Below are 16974 nucleotides of genomic sequence, written 5' to 3' on the forward strand. Positions count from 1 at the left end.
CTGTGGACTGGGGCCATCTGTGTAGTTCCTATTGTTTTATTTTCCGAGTAAGAATTGTTTTTAAAATGTGATATGTGGTTCTTGTTCCATCATTGTCTTTTGGAGGAGGGTGGGATGCAGATGTGTCTTTTTTTATATATATAAATTTATTTATTTATTCATTTATTTAATTTTTGGCCGCATTGGGTCTTTGCTGCTTCACGCGGGCTTTCTCTAGTTGCTGAGAGCGGGGGCTACCCTTCGTTGCGGCGCGCGGGCTTCTCATCGTGGTGGCTTTCCTGGTTGCGGAGCAGGGGCTCTAGCCCCACAGGCTTCAGTCGTTGTGGCACGTGGGCTCAGTAGTTGTGGCTCACGGGTTTAGTTGCTCCGTGGCATGTGGGATCTTCCCGGACCAGGGCTCGAACCCATGTCCCCTGCATTGGCAGGCGGATTCTTAACCACTACACCACCAGGGAAGTTCCAGATGTGTCTTTTAAGCGTGTTGCTCTCCAGGCCACAGGTAACCACATCCAGGTCTGATTGAGGTGTTGGGTGCAAGATGACCTGGTGTTTGAGGTTGTTTGTCTTGGAAGACAATGTTCGTGTTTTATGTGTGAAGAGAAGAGTGATCACAGATAGTAAGGTGGCCAAAGGGGTGAACTGTGGCAGAGACTGCTAGTTTGCCCCAAGATCCACTTTTCCCTCGTCTCTCTAATAATATAACACCTGAAGTAGAGTGAAGCAAGTGGCCACCCAGGATAAAACTTCATTTCCCTGATGCTTTGAAGTTTTATGTGGCCATAAATCTAAGTTCTGGCCAGTGGGATGTGAATAAAGTGATGGTACAAGTTCTGGATGATATCACAGAAAGGCAGGAGACACTCTCTCCATCCCCTTTCCCTGTCTTGATGGCTAGAAGGCAGACATGTTGGAGAGTCATGTTGGTCCACGCATATGATTGCAAACCCTAAGGATGGTGGAGCAACAAGATAGAAGGAGCCTGGATCCCAACATTGCAGGGCTGAGGCAGCGTGCCAGTTGGGACTTTTTTTTTTTTTTTGCGGTATGCGGGCCTCCCACTGCTGTGGCCTCTCCCGCCGCGGAGCACAGGCTCTGGACGCGCAGGCTCAGCGGCCATGGCCCATGGGCCCAGCCGCTCCGCGGCACATGGGATCCTCCCGGACCAGGGCACGAACCCGCGCCCCCCACATCGGCAGGCGGACTCCCAACCACTGCGCCACCAGGGAAGCCCCAGTTGAGACTTTAAAATGAGACAGAAATAAACTTGCTCAAATCACTGGTATTTGGAGGTTTTATTTGTTTTTGTTGTAGCGTCTGAGCCTCTAACCTAAGTAATACAGCACCTCAATTACTGCAATACCGTGGAGTAAGAGCTCTAGTACACATATATGTAAGGTGCTATGGGAGTGAAGTGAAAAGAGTGATTAATTCTGTTTTGGGGAAATCTGGGAAGACTTCCAGGAGGGGATGATATTTAAAATGCATCTTGAAGGGTGAGAGATTTTTCCAGATGCACAAGTGAGGCGAAAGGGAAGGACATACCTGGACGTTGCACAGTATGAGCAAAGGCTCAAAGTGGTGAAAGCACCTGTCAAACGGCTCAAGATGCATAAAGGAAGAGGCCGTTCTGGGAGATGGGACTGGTGACTTAGATGGAGTCAGTTGGGAAGGACCTTGAATGTCATGCTATGAAGTTTAGACTTTATTATTTGGAAACACGGAGGGGTTTAACAGGGAAGTAACATGATCTAATTTTTTTTTTTTAAATAGGTCTGCAACTGTGTTTAAGATGGATTTGAGAAAAGAGAGCCTGGGGGCAGAGGAAAGGCACTATGTAAATGTAATGCAAGTCAATTTTGACTTTCCCACAGAAACAATGTTATAAAAGAGGATTATGCTCCTGGCCGTGGGTCTGACATACAGATTTTTATAGACCTGACCACAAAACCAAACTCAAGGAACTATAATGGTATACCCATAATCTCTACATTACAAAGTTTCTAAACAGTATATGAATAATTAAATAGGGCCACACAGTAACTAACCACAAAAAGATATGTATAATATAATATAATGACTTTAGTCTCTTATTTCTACCCTTTAAGGAATTTATTGTTACAAAAGTAATCTGTTTATTTTTAATAGTTTTATTGAACTATAATTGACCTATAGTGAACTGCACATATTTAAAGTATACAATGCGATAAGTTTTGACATATTTATACACCCTTGAAACCATCACCACAGCAAGAAAATGAACATTTCCATCACCCTAAAAGCTTCCTCTCATGTAATTCTTCTCCCACCCCTTCCCCATCTACCAATTCCCAGGCAATCACTGATCTGCTTTTTTTTTTTAATATTCTAGAATTTTATATAAATGGAATCATATCATATGTACTCTTTTTAGTCTGACTTCTTCCTCTCAGCATAATTATTTTTGAGATGCATCCACGTTGCAGCACATATAAATAGTTAATCCTTTGTTAATATTGAGTAATATTCCATTGTACAGATATACCACAGTTTATGTATCCCGTCACCTGTTGATGGACCTTTGGTTGTTTCCAGTATTTGGTTATTACAAATAAAGCTACTATGTGCATTCATGAATAAGTCTTTGAGAAACATAATGCTTTCATTTCTCTGGGTGAATACCTAGGAGTGGAATGGCTGGATCACGATAGGTATATATTTAACTTTTTAAGAAACTGTCAACAAGTTTTCCAAAGTGGTTGGTGGTTGTACCATTTTACATTTTCACCAGCGATGTATGCAAGTTCCAGTTCCTCCATGCACTTGCCAAAACTTGATAGGGTCAGTCCCTTTATTTTAGCCATTCCAATAGGTTTTTGGTGGTATCTCAAATCTTTTATCTGTTATTGATTAGATTATTTTCTTACTATTACGTTTTGAGAGTTCTTTATATATTCTGGATACAAGTCCTTTATCAGATATATGATTTGCAAATACTTTCTCCAAGTCTGTGGTTCCTCTTTGCGTTCTCTTAATAGTGTCTGTTAAGAGCAGACATTTTTAATTCGGATAAAGTCCAATTGATCAATTTACTCTTTTATGGATCATACTTTTGGTGCTATATCTAAGAAATTTTTGCCTACTCCATGGTTGCAAAGGTTTTCTTCTAGATGTTTTACTTACAGTTAAGTCTATAGTCCATTTTGAGCTATATTTTGTATATGGTGTAAAGTATAGATAGAGACCTTTTTGCTTATGGGTGTGTCATTGTTCCAGCAGTATTTGTTGAAAACACCATCTTTTTTGGACTGCATTGCCTTTGTGCCTTTGTTGAAAATCACTTGTCCTGTAAGTATAGGATAATACTTATAGGTCAATTTCACCTCAATAAAGCTGTTTTTTTAAAAAAGTATAGGGTCTATTTCTGGTCTCTTGATTCTGTTCCATTGATGTATATTTTTATGCCAATATCAAACTGTCTTGATTTATTGTAACCTTTTAATAACTTTTGAAACCAGGTAGTGTTTTCCAACTTCGCTCTTCAAAAGTTGTTTTGATGATTCTCGTCCCTGGCACTTCCATATGAATGTTAGAGTCAGTTTTCAAACCTCTGTTTATTTTTATATACAAAAAACACAGAGAAAAAAGTAAAAATCACAATAATCTTACCACTCAGAGACTATCCCTGATAATATTTTGGTTGTATACTTCTTTTTTTTTAAGTCCTTGTTTGATTTAATTTTGGCCGCACGGCTTGCGGGATCTCTGTTCCCCGACCAGGAGCTGAACCCGGGTCAGGGCAGTGAAAGCATCAAGTCCTAATCACTGGACCACCAGGAAATTCCCTTTGGTTATAGATTTTTTTCTATGCTTTAAAATATTTGCTTTATTAAATGTTTTTGTAGCATTATATGCTAAGCACTGTTTTTTTTAACATTAGGTTTATCGAAATATATGTATGGTGAAATTCACTTTACAAGTGTATGGTTTGATGAGTGTTGACAAATATATAGAGGCACGTAACCACCATCACAGTCAAGACGTAGAATATTTTCATCACCCAAAAGTTTCCCTCAAGCCCTTTTACAGTCACTCCCCTCTTCCAACCCCAAGGAATCACTGGCCTGATTTCTGTCCCTATACTTTTGCTTTTTTTCTAGAATATCACGTATTTGGAATCACAGTATGTAATCTTCTGTGTCTGTCTTCTTTCACTTCGCGTATTGCTTTTGAGTTTCATGCATGTTGTATATATGAGTAATTTGTTCCTTTTATTGCTAAGTAGTATTCCATTGTATGGACATACCAGTTTGTTTATCCATTCACCAGTTGATGGACATTTGGGTTGTATCCAGTTTAGGGCAATTGTGAATAAAGCTGCTATAAACATTTGCATACAGGTATTTGTGTGCACATGTGTTTACATTTCTCTTGAGTAAATACCTAGAAGTAGGATTGCTGAATCATTTGCTAAGTGAATGTTTAACTTTATACATTTTGAATCTTGATATTCATAATGGCCACAGCTGTAAGAGATACGTCACCAAATGATAGACATGCATCATTCGCTGGGCCCATTAAATCACGGCATTTGTATTTCACTCCCATCCATCCGTTGTGCAATTTAATTTGACATTTAGCTAGTAAATTTCCACCTTTCCTGGTTATTCTTGCAAAATAATTGGAAGGTTTTGTGTTTTTATATTTTTAGCCAACCAATTCAACATTCTCTTAAACTCTCTGGAAAATTGTCCAAGCTTATTTCTTTAATTGTGTAGTGTAGATAGAATTTTTAATAGGTGACATATTTACTTAGTTTTCAGGAATAACATCACCTTATGATGGAAACAGTTCCAAATAACCAGTTTCAAAATGCTCTCGCCTTAGCCTATATTTTAGTTGAAAAGATGTGCCTCTCTCACTCACTGCTGGAATGTTCCCTACAGGTTGATAAGAAGGACATTTTTTGTCTGAAATATTGGCTGGGGTCACACACTGCCAATAAACACTTGTCATAGAAAAGGTCAGAGAGTCTAGAATATACTTGTCTTTCTGTAAAAGAAAAATGCACAAACTGTCCTTAGATTTGATTCCCAGAAGACCTGCAGGTTCAGAAAGAGTTTCCTGTTATACCCTTCTCTTTCACAAAGTATGAAAATATACTTCTGTTTAAGGCATCGCTTTTATTTTATTTTATTTTTATTGAAGTATAGCTGATTTACAAGTGCCTATCTCTGCTGTACAGCAAAGTGACTCAGTTATACACACACACATATATATATATATTCTTTTCCATTATGGTTTATCATAGGATAAGGCATCGCTTTTATAAAACCAGCCACACTGGTGGCACACTGGAGCACTTAGGAACAAATGAAGCCTTGTGCTGACAGGGAGCCAAAGTAGGAAGGCGCTCCCTAAATGCCCCACACAGAGGAGCTGGCCCTCACCTCTAGGATTCCCAGAGAACCTTCTGGGACTCAGGATAATCTGAAACTGGGACTGAGGGAGGGCACAGTGTCAACCCATTTATTAAATATTTGGTAAGTCTTAAATTTCTAGATTAAAAAAAAAACCCGACTCAATATTTTTATGCCTCACTCCAAGGATCATATTGCAGTTTTCACTTTGGAGACCAAGATATAGGGAGGGACTTCTGGGGCATCAGCTGAGAGACGCCTGCCTGCAGGTTGGACCCTGAAGGCTGGAGGGCCCCCTTTGGGGGAGTAATAGCTTTTCCTTTTAACCAGAAGGAAAACCCAGACTCCCAAGTCCCTCAGTCCCTGGTACTATCTCCTGAAGTGGGCAGGGGACCGCCACTCCTCTGCCACCTACTCCTCTGGCTGCCTCTCGGAGGGGTCCTTTGATCCTGGAGGGTGGGGAGCGGGCCCCCGGGGGCAGGGAAGGGGCTGCCAGTGCTGCGGGCATTTTCTCTGGGAGGTTCCCGGGTGCACCCTCACCAGGCAGGGCCTCCATCAATTGCTGGTTGAGGGGACGGTTGAGGCAGCAGCTGTGGGTGTTGGTAGGGAGCAAAGCCCTAAAGTGGGACCTTATCACCCTAAACCTGGAGTCATCTGGGAGGCAGGCCCTGGTAAAAGGGCTTCACCCCGCTGCTTCCAGCTTTACAGAGCCTTGTGCTTAGAACCTCCTCTGTAAATATTTGTTGGATTTAGTTGAATGGAGTTGAAATCTCATTTCCTGATTCCAGCCAGGTTGGAAGGGAAGGCTGGGTGGGCCGGGCTCTGATTTGTGGGGGGTGGAGTGGGAGGGAAGCAAAGCCAGATTGGGCAGCTCAGCCCTTAGGGGAACATCCTGAACCCCGAAGAGCTTCAGCCATTCTCATCCTTCCAGCCGCTACGTGGCTGAGGGTCTGCATCCCAGATGAGGGTCCCTGATGGTCCAGCATGCAGGGAAGCAGGTGCAGGGAGAGGCTGGGAGGGGCCAAGTGAAGGGAACAGCCAAACCCAGAGCCCCAGGGGATGTGTGTGCAGAACACAAGTTTCAATGGAACAGAGTCTTGGTCCCCATCTTCTAGGACTTCTCTCCAAGGAAGCTTCTCAGCCAGTTCTGCCCTCCTTGGCCTGGTGCTTGGGAAAGGCTCCCTATTCTGGCAACGGGAGAAGACCTCGGCACGTGTCCCCCCACGTGCTCAGAAGCATTACCTGTCCTCAGCGCACGCGCACAGACCCGCGTCTGTGCCTACTTGCAGACTCACGCGGCCAGCCCAAGGCACACATGTGTCCCACAGGCAGACACACAAGCACACGCACTTGCCTGCCCTCCGTCAGACCTTCCGGTGTGAACACACGTATACGCACTCCTAGAGACAGCCAGCACCCCCCAGACACGGGTCGTCCCTCAGGCACAGGCAGCCAGCCCACAGGTCCCACTCGGAGGGACGTGAAGCAGATGGGGTCCCCCAGGCTACGTGCTCCTCCAAGGCTGGTGTCCACCAGAGTCAGAGCCGCATTAGAGCAGCTGGCGTGACACAGGCTCCCACTGTGCTGCCAGGCCCAGGGGACAAAGGGGGCCTATTTCCTCCCTCTCCCTGCAATCCTCCACCCTGGGGCCTGGGAGCCCAGCCGCCTGTTGCAGAGGGTTAGGGAGACTCCCCAAGAGGCCAGGTTCTGCATGAGGGGCTCGTGGAAAACTCCAGCCTGGGCGGGGATGGGGGGATGTAACTCCTGCCTCAGGAACCCCAGAGGGACGGGGGACCCCCTCCACTCTTTGGGTGGGGAGAGGAGAATCAGGGTTTGCACTTGTCCTGCTCGAGATGGGCACAAACCCCTACAATGTCTGGGAGGAGAGTTTCAGCTGCTCGTGGAATCAGGACATGGCCATTCTGTAAGGGTGTGGAGGCTGCAGCCTGCTGGTCACTTGACCCCCTCAAAAGCCTCCGTGACCACAGCCACTGCCATCATCACGCCCTCCATTTCTGCTTTGACATCTTCACTACTTTTTTCTGGCACTTAACCCCCCCCTCGCCCCCCTGCAGTGTGTTCGTTCTGTCGCATCCCTCCATCACTGGTGATGGATTTCTTACTAGGTACGGGTGCTGCTCTGAGCACAGGCATGCTGGGCTCCTTTCATTTCACTCTGTGACAGATTTGCACCAGGGCTATGTTCCAGGCAAACTGATGCTTCTTGCTTTCTTCCGAAGACAAGACCTTTTCCTTTCTCTGTGCTTTTTGCTCATTCACATAGTAAGGAGTACAATAAACACTTATTGAGCATAGGGTTACCAGACACAATAATGCAGTATTTTTATTCATTCTTAGTAGTATTTGTTATTAGTAGTATTCATTGTTTATCCAAAATTCAAATCTAACTGGACATTCTGAATTTTTATTTGCTAAACGTGGGGACCTAACTGAGCACCTACTGTGAGCTGTGCTTGGGAGATACAATGACGACAGAGCCCGTGTCTGCCCTCAGGAAGCTTCCAGTGTAGTGGACGAGACTGACAAGTAAATACAGCCCTACCACAAGGAGGGCTGGGGCTCTTATAGGTGAATTTCAGGGTGCCATGGGTGCCCAGGGAAGGGAAAGCCACCCTGGTCTTGGGAGGTCAGAGAAGGCTTCCGGGAGGAAGGGTACTTGAGTTAAGCCTTGTCTTAGTCCGTTCAGGCTGCTGTAACAGAATACCACAGACTGGGTGACTTATAAACAACAGAAATTTATTTCTCACAGTTTTGGAGGTGGTAAGTCCAAGGTCAATGCACCATCAGATTCAGTGTCTGGTGAGAGCCTGCTTCCTAGTTCACAGATGACCATCTTTTTGCTGTGTCTTCACATGGTGGGAAGGGTGAGGGAGCCCTCTGGGGTCTCTTTTATAAGGGCATTAATCCCATTCATGAGCGTTCCACCCTTATGACTTAATCACCTCCAAAGTCCCCACCTCCTAATAATATCCTGTCAGGGTTAGGATTTTGACATGTGAACTTTGGGGGCACACAAAAATTCAGTCCACAATGAGTCGTAAAAACTCAGCGGGGGTGGGGAGCCACAGTGAGCACTGGGACGGGAGAGACGGGCTGCAATTCTGTGCACTGGCACAGGGAGCCCCACATTTAAATGGCTCTCTACCGGCTGCAGGGGCGGGGGGGGGGGGTCAACTGGGACAGGACTGAAGGCATTTGAAGGAGCCAGAGCCAAGGCTAGCATGCAAGACAGGGCAGGTAGAGACAAAGGAAACTCCAACTGTATGGGTAGCCTATGCTTTCTATAAAAGGCGGAGGCAAAGAAGGACCCAGAATCAATTACAGATTGAATGCTTGGCATTCAGAAGGGGAAATGGCAGGTGTCACCTTGACCTTGTGTCAGGAACCACCATGATATCCTCCCTTCCACTGTATGACACCCCAGCTGGGACTTAGTTAGCCAACCCATGGCTGGATGTGAGGGAGGGGACTATGGCCAGACACAGACCTGAATGTACATGCATGTCAGCATGTGCGGCTGGGTGAAGTGGCCGGGTGCCTGAGTGCATGACATCTCTTATTGTCTCATTGGTTTGGGCTTGCAAGACTAGGGCAGCAAAGGATGTAAAGAGCATGAACATCACCTTTAGAAACACCCGAGTTCGAATCCTGACTCTACCACTTACTAGCTGGTTAATCTCCACTGAGTTAACATAACCTCTCTGAGCCTAAGTTCCCCTCTTTGCAAAATGGGGAAAATTCCACCTAGCCTTACCTTAAAACAAACAAACCAACAAATTAATGGGACTAATGCTAATTTTGCAGGATTGTTGGGAGGATTAAATGAGATGATGTAAATAAAATAACAGGCACATAATTGGCTGTGTAAAGGTTTATTTTTCTTTCCCTGCAAGCACCACACCTGCTATTCACACAGCAGTCATCACATGAAAAATAAGAGCAACAACATTTATATAATGTGGACCAACCAGTTAAGTCTTTTTTTTTTTTGGCTACACAGCGCGGCATGCCGGATCTTAGTTCCCTGACCAGGGATTGAACCCATTGTCCCCTGCAGAGGAAAAGCGGAATCTTAACCACTGGACCACCAGGGAAGCCCCAAGATTTTCTAAGGTATTCATAATTAAGAGATGGAACATCATACTCTTTTAATATCCCAGTGAGATTTCCTGTATTTATAACCTTTCTTAAACTGAGAATCATAAAGACTTGTTACTCACCGATGGTTAAGATCTAAAGAAAAACTAATATCTGGGTGCAGTCAGGTATTTCCATCATTAAGTTTCTACTGTTCGCAAATGAATGCAAAAACTGTTTTCCTTATTCCAATGTAAGAATTTCTCTGGAAAGTGTTCTCAGTACTCCCAGGGAGTAATGGGCCATCTGTAGCTCTTCCTGTGCTGTCAGCGTTAATTGCCCCAAGAGGAGGACTAAATGTGTCATCTGTTCTGCTAATCCCAGGGAAAACTTTATTTTCTACACACTACTTTCTCTTGCCTCTTGCAGACTAAAGGAGATCTCTGTGATGGATTAAACGTTTGTGAGCCCCCCTCCCTGCAAATTCATATACTGAAGCCCTCACCACCCATTGTGACTCTGTATTTGTAAATGGGGCCCCTAAGGAAGTAATTAGGGTTAAACGAGGTCATGAGGGTGATGCCCGAATCCAATAGGACTGATGTCCTTATAAGAAGAGGAAGAGACACGAGAGATTTCTCTCACTCTGCACCTGCGCAGAGGAAAAGCCATGTGAAGACACAGAGAGAAGGCAGCCGTCTACAAGCCATGAGAGTCCTCACCAGGAAGCAAATCAGCTGGCACCTTAACCTTGAACTTCCAGCCTCCAGAACTGTGAGAAATAAATGTCTGCTGTTGAAGACACCCAGTCTGCAGTACTTTGTTACGGCAGCCCGAGTGGACAAATAAGGCTCTCTGTTCCTCCCATGCCGCGTCTGCCCGTGGCAGCTTGGTCTCAGACTGCTGCTAGTGCATGACACACATGCACAGGACATGCTTTCCCCCCTCCCAACCCTGGCCCCTTTCTAATAGCAGGTTTCCCCAGCAACCAACTTTCCAGGCAGTCCATTCCCTTTCCTCTTAATCAAGTCCATTCTCCATTGAATGGGCTTCTTTACTCACTGCCTAGAGGGAAGCAGATTCTTTTTTGTTTTTTATTCTTTTAAATTTAATTTTATTTATTTTTTTGTACAGCTGGTTCTTATTAGTTATCTATTTTATACTTATTAGTGTGTATATGTCAATCCCAATCTCCCAATTCATCCCACCACCACCCACCCCCCCGGCCACTTTCCCCCTCTTGGTGTCCATACTTTTGTCCTCTACATCTGTGTCTCTATTTCAAGGGCAGCAGATTCTACAGACTGACATTTTCTAGGGACTTTTCATCTTTTTTTTTTTTTTTGCGGTACGTGGGCCTCTCCCTGTTGTGGCCTCTCCCGTTGCGGAGCACAGGCTCCGGATGCGCAGGCATGGCTCACGGGCCCAGCCGCTCCGCGGCATGTGGGATCTTCCCGGACCAGGGCACGAACCCGTGTCCCCTGCGTCGGCAGGTGGACTCCCAACCACTGCGCCACCAGGGAAGCCCTTTTTCATCTTTAAAGTGCTTTTTTTCCAAATCTATATTTCAAAGCATACCCAAAGGGCACAGCAGAATTTTTAAATGGTGATTCCCATGAGTGACCGTCTTTGGTGTGCTCACTCTGGGGCCTCTGGGGATGGGATGGGGGAGGGGACAATGGTATGTGAATGGTCCTGCCCTTACCACCTCCCACCCCCAGATGGGCTGGGCTCCTTTGGGCCGCCATTCCTTTGCTCTCGCTCTTCCTGTCCTCAGAGCTGCCTTCCCCACTCCTCGCCAGCTAACCCAGTCCTAGCCCACCACCCTGACTTGGGTCCACCCCACCTTTCCCATGTCTTACCTCCCTTTTTTGACTGTCGGCCCCCTGCACATGGTGGCTGCGTCTCTCTCACCCTTGTGAATCTGACTGACCAAAGGCTTATCGTGATTTACCACCATGCTCCGTGCTTACCTGGGTTCTCTTTCCATTCTCAATGTTAATTCCCTTGGGTAGTTTCTCTTGTCCCCATTTTACAGAAGAAGAAACTGGCTCATTGAGACAAGGTTCCTTGCCTAGAAGCAGGCAGCCGGGGTAGGAGCTCTGCTCCTTCATCCCCCAGCCCAGGCCCAGCCCTCAGTGCCTTTGCTGACCTGCCATCTCTGAGACCCCCTTCTCTCTGTCTGAGTCCCGACCTGCTCTCCTAGGTGCTGGTCTTCAGGACTCTTTATTTTCCAGTACAATCCACTAGAACGCCAGCCCCAGGAACCCCCAGCATTTATAAACAGAGCCTGCAAGTGGTGGACCCTTGATTATATTGGGTGAAGAAAAGAGCCCTGTTTTCCTGACTAGACTTCAAGTTCTAAGCGGCAGAATGCACCTGCTTGGCTTCTGTCCCCGGCACAGGGCCGGGCACACTGGGGGGGCTCCTCCCCCACCCACCGGACACTCCTCACCGTCCCACCCCTGCCTCCAGCTGCTCGTTATAAAAACCCCAGACTAGCACCCGTGGTCTTCACCCCTGCTGCCGGAACTCACTTTTGCCATGATTGTTAATATGCCTTTTTCCTTTTTCTCTCTGAATCAACATTAGCTTTGCTAGCTCCCTTCCCTCCGCCTGATAAGGATGGGGTAACGGCATCTGTATGAACTTGGGGTGTGCTTTTGTTGCCTTGTCAGAACAGCAGCTCCTATCTGGCCAGTGATGGGCTGGGAGCCAGCCCCCAACAATGGAGGCCTTGTGAGCTGGCCTTGGGGGGTGGTGCTGGGAGCCTGCAGTTCAGCACACACACAACCCTTCCGGGTGCCACCTTCCTATCTCCGGCCACCGAGCCCTTGCCAATGTTGGAACTGTAACCCAAGCCCTGTAATTGCATGTCCCGATAGAGCATTGCTGGGCTTGGGCCACCACTCAACAGTGAGTTAGGGTGCTGGGGATGGTCACCATAGACTGTGGGTGCTCCTGATTGGGGGAGCCTCTGGCTGGGTGTCCCCCACTCTCCTCCCAGGGGTCTTGGGCTGACTGAGAAAACCACACAAGCACAAGGCAGGCGATCTCAGCTTCCCACACCTTGGAATCAGTGTGTTGGGAGACCCACCACACACACCCTGACCCATTCAAAAAGAATGGTTTCTCTTTCCTCTTCAAACCTCCCACCCCCAGCCTACCTCCTTCTGATCCTAGCTGCCCCTTTCTCTGGAATTCTCCACCCCTCTCATTCTGCTTGCCCTTCTTCTTTTTTTTTTTTTTAACATCTTTATTGGAGGATAATTGCTTTACAATTGTGTGTTAGTTTCTGCTGTATAACAAAGTGAATCAGCTATGCGTATACATATATCCCCATATCTCCTCCCTCTTGCATCTCCCTCCCACCCTCCCTATCCCAAAATAGATAGCTAGTGGGAAGCAGCTGCATAGCACAGGGAGATCAGCTCCATGCTTTGCGCCCTTCATATCTTTGGCTTTCTCCTGCCTTTTTTCTTAGGCTCTCCTCCTCCTTAGGCCCAGCCTCTCTTCCCATCTTCCTCCTTCTCCCTGGGTCTTCTCCCATAGAGGGAGCTCAGATGGCAGCTCTGTGGTCCCCAACCCACCCCAGGATTCTGGCCTCTTTGGAAAATCTAAGGTGCCTTGGGGGAAGCAGTTGGCTCCAAGACCCCCTCCCACTCGTACCAAGAACATCATCCTGCCTTCACTGAGCCCCCAGGGCTGTGTGCTCCAAACAGTGCCTGGGATGAGGTGGACTATGGGATTGGCAAAATCCCTGCCCTCCCAGAACTTCCAGTTTGGGGGAGGAAATGGGTACTGAACAAGTCTTCAGGTGCCAAGCGCTATGATGAGTGACAGTGAATTCTAATCTGGGACTTCTCCAGTGGAAAATAAGAATTGGATACTTTGCACTGGTGCCCGTTTGTTCCAGGTACACCCCTAGTCATCATGTTATATTCAGTCTCATGTGCAGGTTTCAGGAGGATGCCTCTGGTTGCCATGTAACAACCAGCAACAAGACAGAGTGAGCATGCAGAGACAGGGGAACCCATCAGAATAGCACAGGAAGAGGTGATGGAGGCTGCGCAACATGTTGGCGATGGAGAAGATGGACGACGGGACTGATCGAAGAGCATCTGAGTGGTAGAATCTGTAAGTGAACGTTGGGATGTGGGGTGAAGAGGGAAGGACGTATAAAGATGGCTCGCAGTTATCTTGCTTAAGCAGCTAGGTAGATGCAGGTGCCACTTACCATATGGGAAGAGTGGAGACAGCACATATTTGGGGCTAGGAGGGGAGCCAAGAGTTCAGCTGTAGATATGTTAAGTTTGAGATGCCCAGGCTATAACAGCATCAGCATCCCTTCCCTCCTGTTTAGCAATAGAAGCCCACTGCCTATGCCCCCGCCCCAGCCAGTGTTTCTGGTTGGGCTATCACATATACGGCCTCACTTCCCCAAGCACGCCAAAGGGCGTGACTCAGGCTGGCCAGTCAGAGCACTCACCCCCTGGACACAAAGGTTGGTCCTTGGGTGGGCACACATGGGGGACACTGAAGGAGAGAGGATTGCACTCTTCTCTGAGTTTGTGAGCTGTAAGAAAATGTAGGGCTGGCACTGTCAGTGGCATCATTCAGTCAGAAAATGAAACCAACACAGGAAAGACAGATCAGGAAATGGAGAGAGACAACTCTGGTAACATCATTTGAACCTCTGGGTCCATCCGTGCCTGAAGGTAGATCCTCTCTTTGATCCAATACATGACCTCATAAAATCTTTTTTCCCCCTAGGAGCTAGTTTGAATACTTTTGCAGGTGACTGAAAGAGACAATCCAATAAGTCTAACACAGCATCCAAGAGATGTCAAGTGGGGCTTCTGGAGCAAAGACAGATGCAGAAATGGAGGAAGCCAGGTTCTGAGGAGGGACAGACAAATGAGACAATGGCTAGAGAAGGACACGGAATCAAGGGACACATGGCAGAGACTCCCAAATGACTCCAAATGACTTCACTTTTGCTTTCTTTCTCGAGTTTTTACCTTCCAGGTAGGTGCAACCATGTGGCTAAGTCTGGTTAAAGGGATGTGAGTGGAAGTACTGTGTGGGCTTTTCCATTTCCCACCAGGCAAACCTGGTGGTGAGAACCTTGGGAGCTCTCGTGGACTCTGTAGCCTTGGACACCAGAGGACACTGCCTGATGCCCCATCTAAAACCGAGGCCCTCCTTCCGCCAACTGCCAGGAGCACTGTCCACTCACAGCTCAGCTGAATCTTGCCCCAGAAACTGCTTTGCCCAAAGTTATGCTTCCTCCCTGGGAGTATCAAAAGGGGGCCCATATCCAATGACTTGTGGGGTAACAAACCTAGTTCCTTGCTTTAATTGAGACAACTATGAAGGCCACCCCAACACCAGAGCTCCTCTGGGATTGGCTGAGTCCTCTGTTGTGACTGCATCACAGCTCAGCTCTGCCCTTTGCCCAGTGTTACCTCCATCACTCCCCCTGCCATCAGGGTTCACTCCCCAGTAGAACACCTGGCTGCACATCTGTCTCAGAGTCTGTTTCCTGAGTAATCCAACCTCTGACAGAAGCTGTCTTAGACTGTGTGCTGGAAGCAACATGTTGAAAGTAGTGAAGTAAAAAGATACAAGAAACCTGAGTCGTCCAAAACCACTAAACCCCTGTATCAGCCCTGAACCATCAAGGTACATGAGAGAAAAAAAACCAAAAAAAAAAAAACCCTTCTACTTTGTGTAAGCCAGTGTAGTTTGAGGCCTTTGTTACAGTAGTCTAAACTATATTCTGATTAACATAGAATTTGACATCCAGAAGTGGAATGTCGGATGTGGCAGAATTTTAAACATGAGGCGTTGTGTGGTGAGCAGATATGTCAGGTTGGAAAGCTGGTGACCCGTGCTATGCAAAACAGTTGGTAACACTATCTCCTCTGATATCTTGGAAGACAGTTCACGTGCCTACTGAGCCTCTAGTTCTAGAGGAAGTGGTTAGAAAAGGTGCAAGTGTTGGTGGGTAGTCCTCTCCCCACATTTATAGCAAGGTCCTGGAAGAGAGAAAAACTCAGAAGAGAGACAGCAGTTTGCAAGCATAGATGAAAATAAACAGAGCTCTGTTCATGGAGATTCTTCCTGCCTGTGGCCAGTAAGGTAAGTTGACTAAGAATCCAGTATTTGGAAGGGTGCTGAGAAAGTCAACTGCTTTTGCACCCCAAACTGAGGAAGTGACGTGAAGGAGCCCTGAAGAGGCAGCTTTCCCAGGAGACAAGACTGTGGCCCAAGCCTTTCCCAGTTAGCTCCAGTTAGGAACACCCTGCCCGACAATGGGAGTCAGTTCAACAGCCCAGAGCAGATTCAGGGTGCTGCCTTTCCACTCAGGCCTACTAGGTTAGGTAACCTCATAAACTATTATAAAGTCAAGACAGGGTAGGATGGGCAGAGTATAGAGGCTGGGAAATAAATGTGCGTAAAAATGTCTTCAGGTTTAAGAACTATGTCTGCTCCAGCTTTTTTGGCTGGGTTACTTGCTTATGGAACAGATTAGAAACAAATAGACTGTAGTCATACTAATTTTTTAAAAATAGTTTTAGGGACTTCCCTGGTGGCGCAGTGGTTAAGAATCCGCCTGCCAACACAGGGGACACGGGTTTGAGCCCTGGTCCAGGAAGATCCCACATGCCACGGAGCAACTAAGCCCATGCGCCTCAACTACTGAGCCTGCGCTCTAGAGCCTGCGAGCCACAACTACTGAGCCCGTGTGCCACAACTACTGAAACCTGTGTGCCTAGAGCCCGTGCTCCACAACAAGAGAAGCCACCGCAATAAGAAGCCCGCGCACCACAACCAAGAGTAGCCCCTGCTCACAGTAACTAGAGAAAGCCCGCACGCAGCAACGAAGACCCAATGCAGCCAAAAATAAAATAAATAAATAAAAAAAAATAGTTTGGGCCTTCCCTGGTGGCGCAGTGGTTGAGAGTCCACCTGCCGATGCAAGGGACACGGGTTCGTGCCCCGGTCCAGAAGGTTCCACATGCCGCGGAGTGGCTGGGCCCGTGAGCTATGGCCGCTGAGCCTGCGCATCCGGAGCCTGTGCTCCACAACAGGAGAGGCAACAACAGTGCGAGGCCTGGGTACCGCAAAAAAAAAAAAAGTCAGTGTTTAATCCAAGATCATGAAGTTTTATATTTTTCTTTCTTACATTTAGGTCTATAATCAACTTTGAGTTAATTTTTATATGTGGTGTGAAGTAGGGATCTGATTACATTCTTTTGAATAGGGAGATCTAGTTGTCCCAGGACCATTCTTGAAAAAGACTATTTTTTCACCATGTGTCAAAGTCTCCATGTCCAGAGTCTCAATTCTGTTCCATTGACTTATGTGTCTATTCTTATGCCAGTACCATGCTGTGTTGCTTAATATAGTTTTGCAGTAAGTTTTGAAATAGGGTAGTGTGAGTCTTCCAACTTTGTTCTTCTTTTTCAAGACT

The 16974-nt window shown here is 46.8% G+C and overlaps 1 long non-coding RNA gene across 1 annotated transcript in view; it reads left to right on the top strand.

The window, feature by feature from the left end:
• The window catches only part of LOC309834017, a 159448-nt gene extending 149166 nt beyond the window's left edge, over positions 1-10282 (top strand). The window contains exons 4-5 of the long non-coding RNA XR_014297830.1: positions 9418-9530; positions 9924-10282. This is a non-coding gene — a long non-coding RNA (uncharacterized lncRNA). The remainder of the gene's footprint in view (positions 1-9417; positions 9531-9923) is intronic.
• Positions 10283-16974: the final 6692 nt, after the last annotated feature.

Source organism: Grampus griseus (assembly GCF_964374135.1).
Source record: "Grampus griseus genome assembly, chromosome: 15".
In the NCBI taxonomy this organism is placed as follows: domain Eukaryota; kingdom Metazoa; phylum Chordata; class Mammalia; order Artiodactyla; family Delphinidae; genus Grampus; species Grampus griseus.